The sequence below is a fragment of the Pleurodeles waltl genome, chromosome 1_1, assembly GCF_031143425.1.
Source record: "Pleurodeles waltl isolate 20211129_DDA chromosome 1_1, aPleWal1.hap1.20221129, whole genome shotgun sequence".
In the NCBI taxonomy this organism is placed as follows: domain Eukaryota; kingdom Metazoa; phylum Chordata; class Amphibia; order Caudata; family Salamandridae; genus Pleurodeles; species Pleurodeles waltl.
The window spans coordinates 585,045,185-585,067,898 of record NC_090436.1 but is presented as its reverse complement, the minus strand read 5'-3'; positions in this window follow the sequence as shown (position 1 = coordinate 585,067,898).

Sequence of the window (22,714 nt, the reverse complement as noted above, 5' to 3'; positions counted from 1 at the left end):
AGCCACAAATTTCCTTCCACCCTGCATTCCGACAGGTCTCCCAATAAAAATGGTACCTCACTTGTGTGGGTAGGCCTAGTGCCCACGACAGGACATGCCCCAAAACACAAAGTGGACACATCACATTTTCTTAAAAGAAAACAGAGGTGTTTTTTGCAAAGTGCCTACCTGTAGATTTTAGCTTCTAGCTCAGCCGGCTCATAGGGAAACATACCAAACCTGTACATTTTTTTAAACTAGAGACCTAGGGGAATTCAAGTTGGGGTGGCTTGTGGGGCTCTCACCAGGTTCTGTTACCCAGAATCCTTTGCAAACCTCAAAATTTGGCAAAATAAAAACTATTTTTCCTCACATTTCGGTGACAGAAAGTTCTGGAATCTGAATGGAGCCACAATTTCCTTCCACCCAGCATTCCCCTACGTCTCCCGATAAAAATGGTACATCACTTGTGTGGATAGGTCTAGTGCCCCCAACAGGAAATGCCAAAAAACAAAACGTGGATACATCACATTTTTCCACCCAAAAACAGAGTTCTTTTTTGCATAGTGCCTACCTGTGGATTTTGGCCTCTAGCTCAGCTGGCACCTAGGGAAACCGACCAAACCTGTGCATTTTTTAAAACTAAAGTCCTAGGGGAATCCAAGATGGGGTGACTTGTGGGGCTCCCCACCAGGTTCTGTTACCCAGAATCCTTTGCAAAACCCAAAATGTAGCAACAAAAAAAACACTTTTTCCTCACATTTCGGTGACAGAAAGTTCTGGAATCTGAGAGGAGCCTCAAATTTCCTTCCACCCAGCATTGCCCCAAATCTCCCGATAAAAATGGAACATCACTTGTGTGGGTAGGCCTAGTGCCCACAACAGGAAATGCCCCAAAACACAACATGACAAACCACATTTTTCCACAGAAAACAAAGGTGTTTTTTGCAAAGTGCTTACATGTGGATTTTGGCCTCTAGCTCAGCCGGTACCTAAAGAAACCTACCAAACATGTGCAATTTTGAAAACTGGAGACCTAGGGGATTCCAAGATGGGGTGACTTGTGGGGCTCTTACCAGGTTCTGTTACCCAGAATCCTTTGCAAAACTCAAAATTGAGCAAAAAAACCCACTTTTTCTTCACATTTCGGTGACAGAAAGTTCTGGAATCTGAGAGGAGCCACAAATTTCCTTCCACTCAGCGTTCCCCTTAGTCTCCTGTTAAAAAAGATACCTCACTTGTGTGGGTAGTTCTAGTGCCCGCAACAGGAAATGTCCCAAAACACAACGTGGACACATCACATTTTTCCACAGAAAACAGAGGTGTTTTTTGCATAGTGCCTACCTGTGGATTTTGGCCTCTAGCTCAGCTGGCACCTAGGGAAACCTACCAAACCTGTGCATTTTTGAAAACTAGAGACCTAGGGGAATCCAAGATGGGGTGATTTGTGGGGCTCCCCACCTTCTGTTACCCAGCATCCTTTTCAAACCTCAAAATGTAGCAAAAAAAAACACATTTTCCTCACATTTCGGTGACAGAAAGTTCTGGACTCTGAGAGGAGCCACACATTTCCTTCTAGTCAGCGTTCCCTCTAGTCTCCCGATAAAAATTGTACCTCACTTGTGTGCGTAGGCCTAGTGCCCGCGACAGGAAATGCCCCAAAACACAAAGTGGACACATCACATTTTCTCAAAGAAAACAGAGATGTTTTTTGCAAAGTGCCTACCTGTGGATTTTGGCCTCTACCTCAGCCGGAACCTAGGGAAACCTACCAAACCTGTGCATTCTTAAGAACTAGAGACCTTGGGGAATCCAAGAAGGGGTGACTTGTGGGACTCTCACCAGGTTCTGTTACCCAGAATCCTTTGCAAAACTCAAAATTTAGCAAAAAAACCCACTTTTTCTTCACATTTCGGTGACAGAAAGTTCTGGAATCTGAGAGGAGCCACAAATTTCCTTCCACTCAGCGTTCCCCTTAGTCTCCTGTTAAAAAAGATACCTCACTTGTGTGGGTAGTTCTAGTGCCCGCAACAGGAAATGTCCCAAAACACAACGTGGACACATCACATTTTTCCACAGAAAACAGAGGTGTTTTTTGCATAGTGCCTACCTGTGGATTTTGGCCTCTAGCTCAGCTGGCACCTAGGGAAACCTACCAAACCTGTGCATTTTTTAAAACTAGAGACCTAGGGGAATCCAAGATGGGGTGATTTGTGGGGCTCCCCACCTTCTGTTACCCAGCATCCTTTTCAAACCTCAAAATGTAGCAAAAAAAAACACATTTTCCTCACATTTCGGTGACAGAAAGTTCTGGACTCTGAGAGGAGCCACACATTTCCTTCTAGTCAGCGTTCCCCCTAGTCTCCCGATAAAAATGGTACCTCACTTGTGTGCGTAGGACTAGTGCCCGCGACAGGAAATGCCCCAAAACACAAAGTGGACACATCACATTTTCTCAAAGAAAACAGAGATGTTTTTTGCAAAGTGCCTACCTGTGGATTTTGGCCTCTACCTCAGCCGGAACCTAGGGAAACCTACCAAACCTGTGCATTCTTAAGAACTAGAGACCTTGGGGAATCCAAGAAGGGGTGACTTGTGGGACTCTCACTAGGTTCTGTTACCCAGAATCCTTTGCAAACCTCAAAATGTGGCAAAAAATAACACTTTTTCCTCACATTTCAGTGACAGAAAGTTCTGGAATCTGAGAGTAGCCAAAAATGTCCTTCCACCCAGCATTCCCCCAAGTCTCCCTATAAAAATGGTACCTCACTTGTGTGGGTAGGCCTAGTGCCCGCAACAGGAAATTCCCCAAATCACAAAGTGGACACATCACATTTTGTCAAACAAAACAGAGGTGTTTTTTGCAAAGTGTCTACCTGTGGATTTTGGCCTCTAGCTCAGCTGGCACCTAGGGAAACCTACCAAACCTGTGCATTTTTGAAAACTAGAGACCTAGGGGAATCCAAGATGGGGTGACTTGTGGGGCTCTCATCAGGTTCTGTTACACAGAATCCTTTGCAAACCTCAAAATGTGGCAGAAAAAAACACTTTTTCCTCACATTTCGGTGACAGAAAGTTCTGGAATCTGAGAGGAGCCACGAATTTCCTTCCGCCCAGAATTCTCACCAAGTCTCCCGATGAAAATGGAACCTCACTTGTGTGGGTAGGCATAGTGCCTGCAACAAGAAATTCCCCAGAACACAGTATGACAAACCACATTTTTCCACAGAAAACAGAGGTGTTTTTTGCAAAGTGCCTACATGTGGATCTTGGCCTCTAGCTCAGCCGATACCTAAGGAAACCTACCAAACGTGCAATTTTGAAAACTGGAGACCTAGGGGATTCCAAGATGGGGTGACTTGTGGGGCTCTTACCAGGTTCTGTTACCCAGAATCCTATGCAAACCTCAAAATTTGGCCAAAAAAAAACACTTTATCCTCGCATTTCTGTGACAGAAAGTTCTGGAATCTCAGAGGAGGCACAAATTTCCTTCCACCCAATGTTCCACCCAGTCTTCCGATAAAAATGGTACCTCACTTGTGTGGGTAGTTCTAGTGCCACAACAGGAAATGCCCCAAAACACAACGTGGACACATCACATTGTTCCACAGAAAACAGAGGTGTTTTTTCCATAGTGCCTACCTCTGGATTTTGGCATCTAGCTGAGCTGGCACCTAGGGAAACCTACCAAACCTGTGTATTTTTTTAAACTAGAGACCTAGGGGAATGGAAGATGGGGGTGACTTTTGGGGCTCCCACCAGGTTATGTTACCCAGAATCCTTTCCAAACTTCAGAATTTGGCTAAAAAAACAAATTTTCCTCACATTTCGGTGACAGAAAGTTCTGGAATCTGAGAGGAGCCACACATTTCCTTCCACCCAGCATTCCCCCAGGTCTCTCGATAAAAATGGTACCTCACTTATGTGGGTAGGCCTAGTGCCCACGACAGGAAATGCCCCAAAACACAACATGGACACATCACATTTTTCCACAGAAAACAGAGGTGTTTTTTCCATAGTGCCTACCTCTGGATTTTGGCATCTAGCTCAGCGGGCACCTAGGGAAACCTACCAAACCTGTGCATTTTTTAAAACTAGTGACCTAGGGGAATTGAGGATGGCGTGACTTTTTGGGCTCCCACCAGGTTCTTTTACCCAGAATCCTTTGCAAACCTCAATATTTGTAAAAAAAAAACACTTTCCTCACATTTCTGTGACAGAAAGTTCTGGAATGTGAGAGGAGCCACAAATTTCCTTCCACCCTGCATTCCGCCAGGTCTCCCGATAAAAATTGTACCTCACTTGTGTGGGTAGGCCTAGTGCCCACGACAGGCAATGCCCCAAAACACAAAGTGGACACATCACATTTTCTCAAAAGAAAACAGAGGTGTTATATGCAAAGTGCCTACCTGTGGATTTTAGCTTCTAGCTCAGCCGGCTCATAGGGAAAGATATCAAACCTGTGCATTTTTTTAAACTAGAGACTTAGGGGAATCCAAGTTCGGGTGGCTTGTGGGGCTCTCACCAGGTTCTGTTACCCAGAATCCTTTGCAAACCTCAAAATTTGGCAAAATAAAAAACAATTCCTAACATTTCGGTGACAGAAAGTTCTGGAATCTGAGAGGAGCCACAATTTCGTTCCACCCAGCATTCCCCTACGTCTCCCGATAAAAATGGTACCTCACTTGTGTGGGTAGGTCTAGTGCCCCCAACAGGAAATGCCAAAAAACACTACGTGGATACATCACATTTTTCCACCCAAAAACAGATTTGTTTTTTGCATAGTGCCTACCTGTGGATTCTGGCCTCTAGCTCAGCTGGCACCTAGGGAAACCTACCAAACCTGTGCATTTTTTAAAACTAAAGTCCTAGGAGAATCCAAGATGGGGTGACTTGTGGGGCTCCCACCAGGTTCTGTTACCCAGAATCCTTTGCAAAACCCAAAATGGTGCACAAAAAAAACACTTTTTCCTCACATTTCGGTGACAGAAAGTTCTGGAATCTGAGAGGAGCCTCAAATTTCCTTCCACGCAGCATTCCCCCAAGTCTCCTGATAAAAATGGAACATCACTTGTGTGGGTAGGCCTACTGTCCACAACAGGAAATGCCCCAAAACACTAAATGACAAACCACATTTTTCCACAGAAAACAGAGGTGTTTTTTGCAAAGTGCCTACATGTGGATTTTGGCCTCTAGCTCAGCCGGTACCTAAGGAAACCTACTAAACATGTGCAATTTTGAAAACCGGAGACCTAGGGGATTCCAAGATGGGGTGACTTGTGGGGCTCTTACCAGGTTCTGTTACCCAGAATCATTTGCAAACCTCAAAATTTGGCCAAAAAAAAACACTTTATCCTCGCATTTCTGTGACAGATAGTTCTGGAATCTTAGGGGAGGCACAAATTTCCTTCCACCCAATGTTCCACCCAGTCTTCCGATAAAAATGGTACCTCACTTGTGTGGGTAGTTCTAGTGCCACAACAGGAAATGCCCCAAAACACAACGTGGACACATCACATTGTTCCACAGAAAACAGAGGTGTTTTTTGCATAGTGCCTACCTGTGGATTTTGGCCTCTAGCTCAGCTGGCACCTAGGGAAACCTACCAAACCTGTGCATTTTTGAAAACTAAAGTCCTAGGGGAATCCAAGATGGGGTGACTTGTGGGGCTCCCACCAGGTTCTGTTACCCAGAATCCTTTGCAAAACCCAAAATGTAGCAAAAAAAAAAACACTTTTTCCTCACATTTCGGTGACAGAAAGTTCTGGAATCTGAGAGGAGCCTCAAATTTCCTTCCACCCAGCATTCCCCCAAGTCTCCCGATAAAAATGGAACTTCACTTGTGTGGGTAGACCTAGTGCCCACAACAGGAAATGCCCCAAAACACTAAGGGGCATATTTATACTCCGTTTGCGCCGGAATTGCGTTGTTTTTTTTGACGCAATTTTGACGCAAAACTAACTCCATATTTATACTTTGGCGTTAGACGCGTCTAGCGCCAAAGTCCATGGAGTTAGCGTCATTTTTTAGCGTGGACACCTACTTTGCGTTAATTATATGCAAGGTAGGCGTTCCCGTCTAAAAAATCGACTCCGAGGCATGTGCGTCGGATTTATACTCCCGGGCAAAATTCACGCCCGGGAGTGGGCGGGTAAAAAAAAATGACGTATGGCCGCTTTTGCGCTGTTTTTTAGCGCCTGCAAAAGGCAGGCGTTAAGGGACCTGTGGGCTCTGAAGGAGCCCAGAGGTGCCCTCCCATGCCCCCAGGGACACCCCCTGTCACCCTTGCCCACCCCAGGAGGACACCCAAGGCTGGAGGGACCCATTCCAGGGACATTAAGGTAAGTTCAGGTAAGTGTTTTTTTTTTTTTTTTTGTGGCATAGGGGGGCCTGATTTGTGCCCCCCTACATGCCACTATGCCCAATGACCATGCCCAGGGGACAGAAGTCCCCTGGGCATGGCCATTGGGCAAGGGGGCATGACTCCTGTCTTTGCTAAGACAGGAGTCATTTCTATGGGGGTTGGGAGTGAAAAAAAATGGCGCAAATCGGGTTGAGGCGAAAAAATTGCCTCAACCTGACTTGCCCCATTTCTTGCCGCCCAAGCCCCATAACCCCCTACGCCGGCGCTGCCTGGTGTACGTCGTTTTTTTTAACGCACACCAGACGGCGCCGGCGGCTAACGCCGGCTAATGTTATTCAATAAATACGGCGCCCGCATGGCACTTCAGAATGGCGTTAGCCGGCGCTAAATTTTTTTACGCAAAACTGCGTTAGCGCAGTTTTGCATCAAAAAGTATAAATATGGGCCTAAATGACAAACCACATTTTTCTCACAGAAAACAGAGGTGTTTTTTTGCAAAGTGCCTACATGTGGATTTTGGCCTCTAGCTCAGCCGGTACCTAAGGAAACCTACCAAACATGTGCAATTTTGAAAACTGGAGACCTAGGGGATTCCAAGATGGGGTGACTTGTGGGGCTCTTACCAGGTTCTGTTACCCAGAATCCTTTGCAAAACTCAAAATTTAGCACAAAAAAAACACTTTTTCCTCACATTTCGGTGACAGAAAGTTCTGGAATCTGAGAGGAGCCACAAATTTCCTTCCACTCAGCGTTCCCACTAGTCTCCTGATAAAAAAGATACCTCACTTGTGTGGGTAGTTCTAGTGCCCGCAACAGGAAATGTCCCAAAACACAACGTGAACACATCACATTTTTCCACAGAAAACAGAAGTGTTTTTTGCATAATGCCTACCTGTGGATTTTGGCCTCTAGCTCAGGTGGCACCTAGGGAAACCTACCAAACCTGTGCATTTTTGAAAACTAGAGACCTAGGGGAATCCAAGATAGGGTGATTTGTGGGGCTCCCCACCTTCTGTTACCCAGCATCCTTTTCAAACCTCAAAATTTAGCATAAAAAACACGTTTTCCTCACATTTCGGTGACAGAAAGTTCTGGATACTGAGAGGAGCCACACATTTCCTTCTAGTCAGCGTTCCCCCTAGTCTCCCGATAAAAATGGTACCTCACTTGTGTGCATAGGCCTAGTGCCCGCGACAGGAAATGCCCCAAAACACAAAGTGTACGCATCACATTTTCTCAAAGAAAACAGAGAGGTTTTTTGCAAAGTGCTTACCTGTGGATTTTGGCCTCTACCTCAGCCGGCACCTAGGGAAACGTACCAAACCTGTGCATTCTTGAGAACTAGAGACCTTGGGGAATCTAAGAAGGGGTGACTTGTGGGGCTCTCACTAGATTCTGTTACCCATAATCCTTTGCAAACCTCAAAATGTGGCAAAAAAGAACACTTTTTCCTCACATTTCAGTGACAGAAAGTTCTGGAATCTGAGAGTAGCCACAAATTTCCTTCCACCCGGCATTCCCCCAAGTCTCCCTATAAAAATTGTACCTCACTTTTGTGGGTAGGCCTAGTGCCCACGACAGGAAATGCCCCAAAAACACAAAGTGGACACATCACATTTTCTCAAAAGAAAACAGAGGTGTTTTTTGGAAGGTGCCTACCTGTGGATTTTAGCTTCTAGCTCAGCCGGTTCATAGGGAAACATACCCAACCTGTGCATTTTTTTAAACTAGAGACCTAGGGGAATCCAAGTTGGGGTGGCTTGTGGGGCTCTCACCAGGTTCTGTTACCCAGAATCCTTTGCAAACCTCAAAATTTGGCAAAATAAAAACAATTTTTCCTCACATTTCGGTGACAGAAAGATATGGAATCTGAGAGGAGCCACAATTTCTTTCCACCCAGCATTCCCCTACGTCTCCCGATAAAAATGTAACCTCACTTGTGCGGGTAGGTCTAGTGCCCCCAACAGGAAATGCCAAAAAACACAACGTGGATACATCACATTTTTCTACCCAAAAACAGAGTTGTTTTTTGCATAGTGCCTACCTGTGGATTTTGGCCTCTAGCTCAGCTGGGACCTAGGGAAAGCTACCAAACCTGTGCATTTTTGAAAACTAAAGTCCTAGGGGAATCCAAGATGGGGTGACTTGTGGGGCTCACACCAGGTTCTGTTACCCAGAATCCTTTGCAAAACCCAAAATGTAATAAAACAAAAACACTTTTTCATCACATTTCGGTGACAGAAATTTCTGGAATCTGAGAGGAGCCTCAAATTTCCTTTCACTCAGCGTTCCCCCTAGTCTCCTGATAAAAAAGTTACCTCACTTGTTTGGGCAGTTCTAGTGCCCGCAACAGGAAATGTCCCAAAACACACGTGGACACATCACATTTTTCCACAGAAAACAGAGGTGTTTTTTGCATAGTGCCTACCTGTGGATTTTGGCCTCTAGCTCAGCTGGCACCTAGGGAAACCTACCAAACCAGTGCATTTTTGAAAACTAGAGACCTAGGGGAATCCAAGATGGGGTGATTTGTGGGGCTCCCCACCTTCTGTTACCCAGCATCCTTTTCAAACCTCAAAATTTAGCAAAACAAAAACGTTTTCCTCACATTTCGGTGATAGAAAGTTCTGGATTCTGAGAGGAGCCACACATTTCCTTCTAGTCACCGTTTCCCCTAGTCTCCCGATAAAAATGGTACCTCACTTGTGTGCGTAGGCCTAGTACCCGCGACAGGAAATGCCCCAAAACACAAAGTGGACACATCACATTTTCTCAAAGAAAACAGAAATGTTTTTTGCAAAGTGCCTACCTGTGGATTTTGGCCTCTACCTCAGCCGGCACCTAGGGAAACCTACCAAACCTGTGCATTCATGAGAACTAGAGACCATGGGGAATCCAAGAAGGGGTGACTTGTGGGGCTCTCACTAGGTTCTGTTACCCAGAATCCTTTGCAAACCTCAAAATGTGGCAAAAAAGAACACTTTTTCCACACATTTCAGTGACAGAAAGTTCTGGAATCTGAGAGTAGCCAAAAATGTCCTTCCACCCAGCATTCCCCCAAGTCTCCCTATAAAAATGGTACCTCACTTGTGTGGGTAGGCCTAGTGCCCGCAACAGGAAATTCCCCAAATCCCAAAGTGGACACATCACATTTTGTCAAAGAAAACAGAGGTGTTTTTTGCAAAGTGTCTACCTGTGGATTTTGGCCTCTAGCTCAGCTGGCACCTTGGGAAACCTACCAAACCTGTGCATTTTTGAAAACTAGAGACCTAGAGGAATCCAAGATGGGGTGACATGTGGGGCTCTCATCAGGTTCTGTTACACAGAATCCTTTGCAAACCTCAAAATTTGGCAGAAAAAAACACTTTTTCCTCACATTTCGGTGACAGAAAGTTCTGGAATCTGAGAGGAGCCACAAATTTCCTTCGGCCCAGAATTCCTACCAAGTCTCCCGATGAAAATGGAACCTCACTTGTGTGGGTAGGCATAGTGCCTGCAACAAGAAATTCCCCAGAACACAGTATGACAAACCACATTTTTCCACAGAAAACAGAGGTGTTTTTTGCAAAGTGCCTACATGTGGATCTTGGCCTCTAGCTCAGCCGATACCTAAGGAAACCTACCAAACGTGCAATTTTGAAAACTGGAGACCTAGGGGATTCCAAGATGGGGTGACTTGTGGGGCTCTTACCAGGTTCTGTTACCCAGAATCCTATGCAAACCTCAAAATTTGGCCAAAAAAAAACACTTTATCCTCGCATTTCTGTGACAGAAAGTTCTGGAATCTCAGAGGAGGCACAAATTTCCTTCCACCCAATGTTCCACCCAGTCTTCCGATAAAAATGGTACCTCACTTGTGTGGGTAGTTCTAGTGCCACAACAGGAAATGCCCCAAAACACAACGTGGACACATCACATTGTTCCACAGAAAACAGAGGTGTTTTTTCCATAGTGCCTACCTCTGGATTTTGGCATCTAGCTGAGCTGGCACCTAGGGAAACCTACCAAACCTGTGTATTTTTTTAAACTAAAGACCTAGGGGAATCGAAGATGGGGGTGACTTTTGGGGCTCCCACCAGGTTATGTTACCCAGAATCCTTTCCAAACTTCAGAATTTGGCTAAAAAAACAAATTTTCCTCACATTTCGGTGACAGAAAGTTCTGGAATCTGAGAGGAACCACACATTTCCTTCCACCCAGCATTCCCCCAGGTCTCTCGATAAAAATGGTACCTCATTTATGTGGGTAGGCCTAGTGCCCACGACAGGAAATGCCCCAAAACACAACATGGACGCATCACATTTTTCCACAGAAAACAGAGGTGTTTTTTCCATAATGCCTACCTCTGGATTTTGGCATCTAGCTCAGCTGGCACCTAGGGAAACCTACCAAACCTGTGCATTTTTTAAAACTAGTGACCTAGGGGAATTGAGGATGGCGTGACTTTTTGGGCTCCCAATAGGTTCTTTTACCCAGAATCCTTTGCAAACCTCAATATTTGTAAAAAAAAACACTTTCCTCACATTTCTGTGACAGAAAGTTCTGGAATGTGAGAGGAGCCACAAATTTCCTTCCACCATGCATTCCGCCAGGTCTCCCGATAAAAATTGTACCTCACTTGTGTGGGTAGGCCTAGTGCCCACGACAGGCAATGCCCCAAAACACAAAGTGGACACATCACATTTTCTCAAAAGAAAACAGAGGTGTTATTTGCAAAGTGCCTACCTTTGGATTTTAGCTTCTAGCTCAGCCGGCTCATAGGGAAAGATATCAAACCTGTGCATTTTTTTAAACTAGAGACCTAGGGGAATCCAAGTTCGGGTGGCTTGTGGGGCTCTCACCAGGTTCTGTTACCCAGAATCCTTTGCAAACCTCAAAATTTGGCAAAATAAAAAACAATTCCTAACATTTCGGTGACAGAAAGTTCTGGAATCTGAGAGGAGCCACAATTTCGTTCCACCCAGCATTCCCCTACGTCTCCCGATAAAAATGGTACCTCACTTGTGTGGGTAGGTCTAGTGCCCCCAACAGGAAATGCCAAAAAACACTACGTGGATACATCACATTTTTCCACCCAAAAACAGATTTGTTTTTTGCATAGTGCCTACCTGTGGATTCTGGCCTCTAGCTCAGCTGGCACCTAGGGAAACCTACCAAACCTGTGCATTTTTTAAAACTAAAGTCCTAGGAGAATCCAAGATGGGGTGACTTGTGGGGCTCCCACCAGGTTCTGTTACCCAGAATCCTTTGCAAAACCCAAAATGGTGCACAAAAAAAACACTTTTTCCTCACATTTCGGTGACAGAAAGTTCTGGAATCTGAGAGGAGCCTCAAATTTCCTTCCACGCAGCATTCCCCCAAGTCTCCTGATAAAAATGGAACATCACTTGTGTGGGTAGGCCTACTGTCCACAACAGGAAATGCCCCAAAACACTAAATGACAAACCACATTTTTCCACAGAAAACAGAGGTGTTTTTTGCAAAGTGCCTACATGTGGATTTTGGCCTCTAGCTCAGCCGGTACCTAAGGAAACCTACTAAACATGTGCAATTTTGAAAACCGGAGACCTAGGGGATTCCAAGATGGGGTGACTTGTGGGGCTCTTACCAGGTTCTGTTACCCAGAATCATTTGCAAACCTCAAAATTTGGCCAAAAAAAAACACTTTATCCTCGCATTTCTGTGACAGATAGTTCTGGAATCTTAGGGGAGGCACAAATTTCCTTCCACCCAATGTTCCACCCAGTCTTCCGATAAAAATGGTACCTCACTTGTGTGGGTAGTTCTAGTGCCACAACAGGAAATGCCCCAAAACACAACGTGGACACATCACATTGTTCCACAGAAAACAGAGGTGTTTTTTGCATAGTGCCTACCTGTGGATTTTGGCCTCTAGCTCAGCTGGCACCTAGGGAAACCTACCAAACCTGTGCATTTTTGAAAACTAAAGTCCTAGGGGAATCCAAGATGGGGTGACTTGTGGGGCTCCCACCAGGTTCTGTTACCCAGAATCCTTTGCAAAACCCAAAATGTAGCAAAAAAAAAAACACTTTTTCCTCACATTTCGGTGACAGAAAGTTCTGGAATCTGAGAGGAGCCTCAAATTTCCTTCCACCCAGCATTCCCCCAAGTCTCCCGATAAAAATGGAACTTCACTTGTGTGGGTAGACCTAGTGCCCACAACAGGAAATGCCCCAAAACACTAAGGGGCATATTTATACTCCGTTTGCGCCGGAATTGCGTTGTTTTTTTTGACGCAATTTTGACGCAAAACTAACTCCATATTTATACTTTGGCGTTAGACGCGTCTAGCGCCAAAGTCCATGGAGTTAGCGTCATTTTTTAGCGTGGACACCTACTTTGCGTTAATTATATGCAAGGTAGGCGTTCCCGTCTAAAAAATCGACTCCGAGGCATGTGCGTCGGATTTATACTCCCGGGCAAAATTCACGCCCGGGAGTGGGCGGGTAAAAAAAAATGACGTATGGCCGCTTTTGCGCTGTTTTTTAGCGCCTGCAAAAGGCAGGCGTTAAGGGACCTGTGGGCTCTGAAGGAGCCCAGAGGTGCCCTCCCATGCCCCCAGGGACACCCCCTGTCACCCTTGCCCACCCCAGGAGGACACCCAAGGCTGGAGGGACCCATTCCAGGGACATTAAGGTAAGTTCAGGTAAGTGTTTTTTTTTTTTTTTTTGTGGCATAGGGGGGCCTGATTTGTGCCCCCCTACATGCCACTATGCCCAATGACCATGCCCAGGGGACAGAAGTCCCCTGGGCATGGCCATTGGGCAAGGGGGCATGACTCCTGTCTTTGCTAAGACAGGAGTCATTTCTATGGGGGTTGGGAGTGAAAAAAAATGGCGCAAATCGGGTTGAGGCGAAAAAATTGCCTCAACCTGACTTGCCCCATTTCTTGCCGCCCAAGCCCCATAACCCCCTACGCCGGCGCTGCCTGGTGTACGTCGTTTTTTTTAACGCACACCAGACGGCGCCGGCGGCTAACGCCGGCTAATGTTATTCAATAAATACGGCGCCCGCATGGCACTTCAGAATGGCGTTAGCCGGCGCTAAATTTTTTTACGCAAAACTGCGTTAGCGCAGTTTTGCATCAAAAAGTATAAATATGGGCCTAAATGACAAACCACATTTTTCCACAGAAAACAGAGGTGTTTTTTTGCAAAGTGCCTACATGTGGATTTTGGCCTCTAGCTCAGCCGGTACCTAAGGAAACCTACCAAACATGTGCAATTTTGAAAACTGGAGACCTAGGGGATTCCAAGATGGGGTGACTTGTGGGGCTCTTACCAGGTTCTGTTACCCAGAATCCTTTGCAAAACTCAAAATTTAGCACAAAAAAAACACTTTTTCCTCACATTTCGGTGACAGAAAGTTCTGGAATCTGAGAGGAGCCACAAATTTCCTTCCACTCAGCGTTCCCACTAGTCTCCTGATAAAAAAGATACCTCACTTGTGTGGGTAGTTCTAGTGCCCGCAACAGGAAATGTCCCAAAACACAACGTGAACACATCACATTTTTCCACAGAAAACAGAAGTGTTTTTTGCATAATGCCTACCTGTGGATTTTGGCCTCTAGCTCAGGTGGCACCTAGGGAAACCTACCAAACCTGTGCATTTTTGAAAACTAGAGACCTAGGGGAATCCAAGATAGGGTGATTTGTGGGGCTCCCCACCTTCTGTTACCCAGCATCCTTTTCAAACCTCAAAATTTAGCATAAAAAACACGTTTTCCTCACATTTCGGTGACAGAAAGTTCTGGATACTGAGAGGAGCCACACATTTCCTTCTAGTCAGCGTTCCCCCTAGTCTCCCGATAAAAATGGTACCTCACTTGTGTGCATAGGCCTAGTGCCCGCGACAGGAAATGCCCCAAAACACAAAGTGTACGCATCACATTTTCTCAAAGAAAACAGAGAGGTTTTTTGCAAAGTGCTTACCTGTGGATTTTGGCCTCTACCTCAGCCGGCACCTAGGGAAACGTACCAAACCTGTGCATTCTTGAGAACTAGAGACCTTGGGGAATCTAAGAAGGGGTGACTTGTGGGGCTCTCACTAGATTCTGTTACCCATAATCCTTTGCAAACCTCAAAATGTGGCAAAAAAGAACACTTTTTCCTCACATTTCAGTGACAGAAAGTTCTGGAATCTGAGAGTAGCCACAAATTTCCTTCCACCCGGCATTCCCCCAAGTCTCCCTATAAAAATTGTACCTCACTTTTGTGGGTAGGCCTAGTGCCCACGACAGGAAATGCCCCAAAAACACAAAGTGGACACATCACATTTTCTCAAAAGAAAACAGAGGTGTTTTTTGGAAGGTGCCTACCTGTGGATTTTAGCTTCTAGCTCAGCCGGTTCATAGGGAAACATACCCAACCTGTGCATTTTTTTAAACTAGAGACCTAGGGGAATCCAAGTTGGGGTGGCTTGTGGGGCTCTCACCAGGTTCTGTTACCCAGAATCCTTTGCAAACCTCAAAATTTGGCAAAATAAAAACAATTTTTCCTCACATTTCGGTGACAGAAAGATATGGAATCTGAGAGGAGCCACAATTTCTTTCCACCCAGCATTCCCCTACGTCTCCCGATAAAAATGTAACCTCACTTGTGCGGGTAGGTCTAGTGCCCCCAACAGGAAATGCCAAAAAACACAACGTGGATACATCACATTTTTCTACCCAAAAACAGAGTTGTTTTTTGCATAGTGCCTACCTGTGGATTTTGGCCTCTAGCTCAGCTGGGACCTAGGGAAAGCTACCAAACCTGTGCATTTTTGAAAACTAAAGTCCTAGGGGAATCCAAGATGGGGTGACTTGTGGGGCTCACACCAGGTTCTGTTACCCAGAATCCTTTGCAAAACCCAAAATGTAATAAAACAAAAACACTTTTTCATCACATTTCGGTGACAGAAATTTCTGGAATCTGAGAGGAGCCTCAAATTTCCTTTCACTCAGCGTTCCCCCTAGTCTCCTGATAAAAAAGTTACCTCACTTGTTTGGGCAGTTCTAGTGCCCGCAACAGGAAATGTCCCAAAACACACGTGGACACATCACATTTTTCCACAGAAAACAGAGGTGTTTTTTGCATAGTGCCTACCTGTGGATTTTGGCCTCTAGCTCAGCTGGCACCTAGGGAAACCTACCAAACCAGTGCATTTTTGAAAACTAGAGACCTAGGGGAATCCAAGATGGGGTGATTTGTGGGGCTCCCCACCTTCTGTTACCCAGCATCCTTTTCAAACCTCAAAATTTAGCAAAACAAAAACGTTTTCCTCACATTTCGGTGATAGAAAGTTCTGGATTCTGAGAGGAGCCACACATTTCCTTCTAGTCACCGTTTCCCCTAGTCTCCCGATAAAAATGGTACCTCACTTGTGTGCGTAGGCCTAGTACCCGCGACAGGAAATGCCCCAAAACACAAAGTGGACACATCACATTTTCTCAAAGAAAACAGAAATGTTTTTTGCAAAGTGCCTACCTGTGGATTTTGGCCTCTACCTCAGCCGGCACCTAGGGAAACCTACCAAACCTGTGCATTCATGAGAACTAGAGACCATGGGGAATCCAAGAAGGGGTGACTTGTGGGGCTCTCACTAGGTTCTGTTACCCAGAATCCTTTGCAAACCTCAAAATGTGGCAAAAAAGAACACTTTTTCCACACATTTCAGTGACAGAAAGTTCTGGAATCTGAGAGTAGCCAAAAATGTCCTTCCACCCAGCATTCCCCCAAGTCTCCCTATAAAAATGGTACCTCACTTGTGTGGGTAGGCCTAGTGCCCGCAACAGGAAATTCCCCAAATCCCAAAGTGGACACATCACATTTTGTCAAAGAAAACAGAGGTGTTTTTTGCAAAGTGTCTACCTGTGGATTTTGGCCTCTAGCTCAGCTGGCACCTTGGGAAACCTACCAAACCTGTGCATTTTTGAAAACTAGAGACCTAGAGGAATCCAAGATGGGGTGACATGTGGGGCTCTCATCAGGTTCTGTTACACAGAATCCTTTGCAAACCTCAAAATTTGGCAGAAAAAAACACTTTTTCCTCACATTTCGGTGACAGAAAGTTCTGGAATCTGAGAGGAGCCACAAATTTCCTTCGGCCCAGAATTCCTACCAAGTCTCCCGATGAAAATGGAACCTCACTTGTGTGGGTAGGCATAGTGCCTGCAACAAGAAATTCCCCAGAACACAGTATGACAAACCACATTTTTCCACAGAAAACAGAGGTGTTTTTTGCAAAGTGCCTACATGTGGATCTTGGCCTCTAGCTCAGCCGATACCTAAGGAAACCTACCAAACGTGCAATTTTGAAAACTGGAGACCTAGGGGATTCCAAGATGGGGTGACTTGTGGGGCTCTTACCAGGTTCTGTTACCCAGAATCCTATGCAAACCTCAAAATTTGGCCAAAAAAAAACACTTTATCCTCGCATTTCTGTGACAGAAAGTTCTGGAATCTCAGAGGAGGCACAAATTTCCTTCCACCCAATGTTCCACCCAGTCTTCCGATAAAAATGGTACCTCACTTGTGTGGGTAGTTCTAGTGCCACAACAGGAAATGCCCCAAAACACAACGTGGACACATCACATTGTTCCACAGAAAACAGAGGTGTTTTTTCCATAGTGCCTACCTCTGGATTTTGGCATCTAGCTGAGCTGGCACCTAGGGAAACCTACCAAACCTGTGTATTTTTTTAAACTAAAGACCTAGGGGAATCGAAGATGGGGGTGACTTTTGGGGCTCCCACCAGGTTATGTTACCCAGAATCCTTTCCAAACTTCAGAATTTGGCTAAAAAAACAAATTTTCCTCACATTTCGGTGACAGAAAGTTCTGGAATCTGAGAGGAACCACACATTTCCTTCCACCCAGCATTCCCCCAGGTCTCTCGATAAAAATGGTACCTCATTTATGTGGGTAGGCCTAGTGCCCACGACAGGAAATGCCCCAAAACACAACATGGACGCATCACATTTTTCCACAGAAAACAGAGGTGTTTTTTCCATAATGCCTACCTCTGGATTTTGGCATCTAGCTCAGCTGGCACCTAGGGAAACCTACCAAACCTGTGCATTTTTTAAAACTAGTGACCTAGGGGAATTGAGGATGGCGTGACTTTTTGGGCTCCCAATAGGTTCTTTTACCCAGAATCCTTTGCAAACCTCAATATTTGTAAAAAAAAAACACTTTCCTCACATTTCTGTGACAGAAAGTTCTGGAATGTGAGAGGAGCCACAAATTTCCTTCCACCATGCATTCCGCCAGGTCTCCCGATAAAAATTGTACCTCACTTGTGTGGGTAGGCCTAGTGCCCACGACAGGCAATGCCCCAAAACACAAAGTGGACACATCACATTTTCTCAAAAGAAAACAGAGGTGTTATTTGCAAAGTGCCTACCTTTGGATTTTAGCTTCTAGCTCAGCCGGCTCATAGGGAAAGATATCAAACCTGTGCATTTTTTTAAACTAGAGACCTAGGGGAATCCAAGTTTGGGTGGCTTGTGGGGCTCTCACCAGGTTCTGTTACCCAGAATCCTTTGCAAACCTCAAAATTTGGCAAAATAAAAAACAATTCCTAACATTTCGGTGACAGAAAGTTCTGGAATCTGAGAGGAGCCACAATTTCGTTCCACCCAGCATTCCCCTACGTCTCCCGATAAAAATGGTACCTCACTTGTGTGGGTAGGTCTAGTGCCCCCAACAGGAAATGCCAAAAAACACTACGTGGATACATCACATTTTTCCACCCAAAAACAGATTTGTTTTTTGCATAGTGCCTACCTGTGGATTCTGGCCTCTAGCTCAGCTGGCACCTAGGGAAACCTACCAAACCTGTGCATTTTTTAAAACTAAAGTCCTAGGAGAATCCAAGATGGGGTGACTTGTGGGGCTCCCACCAGGTTCTGTTACCCAGAATCCTTTGCAAAACCCAAAATGGTGCACAAAAAAAACACTTTTTCCTCACATTTCGGTGACAGAAAGTTCTGGAATCTGAGAGGAGCCTCAAATTTCCTTCCACCCAGCATTCCCCCAAGTCTCCCGATAAAAATGGAACTTCACTTGTGTGGGTAGACCTAGTGCCCACAACAGGAAATGCCCCAAAACACTAAATGACAAACCACATTTTTCCACAGAAAACAGAGGTGTTTTTTGCAAAGTGCCTACATGTGGATTTTGGCCTCTAGCTCAGCCGGTACCTAAGGAAACCTACCAAACATGTGCAATTTTGAAAACCGGAGACCTAGGGGATTCCAAGATGGGGTGACTTGTGGGGCTCTTACCAGGTTCTGTTACCCAGAATCATTTGCAAACCTCAAAATTTGGCCAAAAAAAAACACTTTATCCTCGCATTTCTGTGACAGATAGTTCTGGAATCTTAGGGGAGGCACAAATTTCCTTCCACCCAATGTTCCACCCAGTCTTCCGATAAAAATGGTACCTCACTTGTGTGGGTAGTTCTAGTGCCACAACAGGAAATGCCCCAAAACACAACGTGGACACATCACATTGTTCCACAGAAAACAGAGGTGTTTTTTGCATAGTGCCTACCTGTGGATTTTGGCCTCTAGCTCAGCTGGCACCTAGGGAAACCTACCAAACCTGTGCATTTTTGAAAACTAAAGTCCTAGGGGAATCCAAGATGGGGTGACTTGTGGGGCTCCCACCAGGTTCTGTTACCCAGAATCCTTTGCAAAACCCAAAATGTAGCACAAAAAAAAACACTTTTTCCTCACATTTCGGTGACAGAAAGTTCTGGAATCTGAGAGGAGCCTCAAATTTCCTTCCACCCAGCATTCCCCCAAGTCTCCCGATAAAAATGGAACTTCACTTGTGTGGGTAGACCTAGTGCCCACAACAGGAAATGCCCCAAAACACTAAGGGGCATATTTATACTCCGTTTGCGCCGGAATTGCGTCGTTTTTTTTGACGCAATTTCGACGCAAAACTAACTCCATATTTATACTTTGGCGTTAGACGCGTCTAGCGCCAAAGTCCATGGAGTTAGCGTCATTTTTTAGCGTGGACACCTACTTTGCGTTAATTATATGCAAGGTAGGCGTTCCCGTCTAAAAAATCGACTCCGAGGCATGTGCGTCGGATTTATACTCCCGGGCAAAATTCACGCCCGGGAGTGGGCGGGTAAAAAAAATGACGTACGCCCGCTTTTGCGCTGTTTTTTAGCGCCTGCAAAAGGCAGGCGTTAAGGGACCTGTGGGCTCTGAAGGAGCCCAGAGGTGCCCTCCCATGCCACCAGGGACACCCCCTGTCACCCTTGCCCACCCCAGGAGGACACCCAAGGCTGGAGGGACCCATTGCAGGGACATTAAGGTAAGTTCAGGTAAGTGTTTTTTTTTTTTTTTTTTGGCATAGGGGGGCCTGATTTGTGCCCCCCTACATGCCACTATGCCCAATGACCATGCCCAGGGGACAGAAGTCCCCTGGGCATGGCCATTGGGCAAGGGGGCATGACTCCTGTCTTTGCTAAGACAGGAGTCATTTCTATGGGGGTTGGGAGTGAAAAAAAATGGCGCAAATCGGGTTGAGGTGAAAAAATTGCCTCAACCTGACTTGCCCCATTTCTTGCCGCCCAAGCCCCATATCCCCCTACCCCGGCGCTGCCTGGTGTACGTCGTTTTTTTAACGCACACCAGACGGCGCCGGCGGCTAACGCCGGCTAATGTTATTCAATAAATACGGCGCCCGCATGGCACTTCAGAATGGCGTTAGCCGGCGCTAATTTTTTTGACGCAAAACTGTGTTAGCGCAGTTTTGCGTCAAAAACTATAAATATGGGCCTAAATGACAAACCACATTTTTCCACAGAAAACAGAGGTGTTTTTTGCAAAGTGCCTACATGTGGATTTTGGCCTCTAGCTCAGCCGGTACCTAAGGAAACCTACCAAACATGTGCAATTTTGAAAACTGGAGACCTAGGGGATTCCAAGATGGGGTGACTTGTGGGGCTCTTACCAGGTTCTGTTACCCAGAATCCTTTGCAAAACTCAAAATTTTGCACAAAAAAAACACTTTTTCCTCACATTTCGGTGACAGAAAGTTCTGGAATCTGAGAGGAGCCACAAATTTCCTTCCACTCAGCGTTCCCACTAGTCTCCTGATAAAAAAGATACCTCACTTGTGTGGGTAGTTCTAGTGCCCGCAACAGGAAATGTCCCAAAACACAACGTGAACACATCACATTTTTCCACAGAAAACAGAAGTGTTTTTTGCATAATGCCTACCTGTGGATTTTGGCCTCTAGCTCAGCTGGCACCTAGGGAAACCTACCAAACCTGTGCATTCTTGAGAACTAGAGACCTAGGGGAATCCAAGTTGGGGTGGCTTGTGGGGCTCTCACCAGGTTCTGTTACCCAGAATCCTTTGCAAACCTCAAAATTTGGCAAAATAAAAACAATTTTTCCTCACATTTCGGTGACAGAAAGATATGGAATCTGAGAGGAGCCACAATTTCTTTCCACCCAGCATTCCCCTACGTCTCCCGATAAAAATGTAACCTCACTTGTGCGGGTAGGTCTAGTGCCCCCAACAGGAAATGCCAAAAAACACTACGTGGATACATCACATTTTTCCACCCAAAAACAGATTTGTTTTTTGCATAGTGCCTACCTGTGGATTCTGGCCTCTAGCTCAGCTGGCACCTAGGGAAACCTACCAAACCTGTGCATTTTTTAAAACTAAAGTCCTAGGAGAATCCAAGATGGGGTGACTTGTGGGGCTCCCACCAGGTTCTGTTACCCAGAATCCTTTGCAAAACCCAAAATGGTGCACAAAAAAAACACTTTTTCCTCACATTTCGGTGACAGAAAGTTCTGGAATCTGAGAGGAGCCTCAAATTTCCTTCCACGCAGCATTCCCCCAAGTCTCCTGATAAAAATGGAACATCACTTGTGTGGGTAGGCCTACTGTCCACAACAGGAAATGCCCCAAAACACTAAATGACAAACCACATTTTTCCACAGAAAACAGAGGTGTTTTTTGCAAAGTGCCTACATGTGGATTTTGGCCTCTAGCTCAGCCGGTACCTAAGGAAACCTACTAAACATGTGCAATTTTGAAAACCGGAGACCTAGGGGATTCCAAGATGGGGTGACTTGTGGGGCTCTTACCAGGTTCTGTTACCCAGAATCATTTGCAAACCTCAAAATTTGGCCAAAAAAAAACACTTTATCCTCGCATTTCTGTGACAGATAGTTCTGGAATCTTAGGGGAGGCACAAATTTCCTTCCACCCAATGTTCCACCCAGTCTTCCGATAAAAATGGTACCTCACTTGTGTGGGTAGTTCTAGTGCCACAACAGGAAATGCCCCAAAACACAACGTGGACACATCACATTGTTCCACAGAAAACAGAGGTGTTTTTTGCATAGTGCCTACCTGTGGATTTTGGCCTCTAGCTCAGCTGGCACCTAGGGAAACCTACCAAACCTGTGCATTTTTGAAAACTAAAGTCCTAGGGGAATCCAAGATGGGGTGACTTGTGGGGCTCCCACCAGGTTCTGTTACCCAGAATCCTTTGCAAAACCCAAAATGTAGCAAAAAAAAAAACACTTTTTCCTCACATTTCGGTGACAGAAAGTTCTGGAATCTGAGAGGAGCCTCAAATTTCCTTCCACCCAGCATTCCCCCAAGTCTCCCGATAAAAATGGAACTTCACTTGTGTGGGTAGACCTAGTGCCCACAACAGGAAATGCCCCAAAACACTAAGGGGCATATTTATACTCCGTTTGCGCCGGAATTGCGTTGTTTTTTTTGACGCAATTTTGACGCAAAACTAACTCCATATTTATACTTTGGCGTTAGACGCGTCTAGCGCCAAAGTCCATGGAGTTAGCGTCATTTTTTAGCGTGGACACCTACTTTGCGTTAATTATATGCAAGGTAGGCGTTCCCGTCTAAAAAATCGACTCCGAGGCATGTGCGTCGGATTTATACTCCCGGGCAAAATTCACGCCCGGGAGTGGGCGGGTAAAAAAAAATGACGTATGGCCGCTTTTGCGCTGTTTTTTAGCGCCTGCAAAAGGCAGGCGTTAAGGGACCTGTGGGCTCTGAAGGAGCCCAGAGGTGCCCTCCCATGCCCCCAGGGACACCCCCTGTCACCCTTGCCCACCCCAGGAGGACACCCAAGGCTGGAGGGACCCATTCCAGGGACATTAAGGTAAGTTCAGGTAAGTGTTTTTTTTTTTTTTTTTTGTGGCATAGGGGGGCCTGATTTGTGCCCCCCTACATGCCACTATGCCCAATGACCATGCCCAGGGGACAGAAGTCCCCTGGGCATGGCCATTGGGCAAGGGGGCATGACTCCTGTCTTTGCTAAGACAGGAGTCATTTCTATGGGGGTTGGGAGT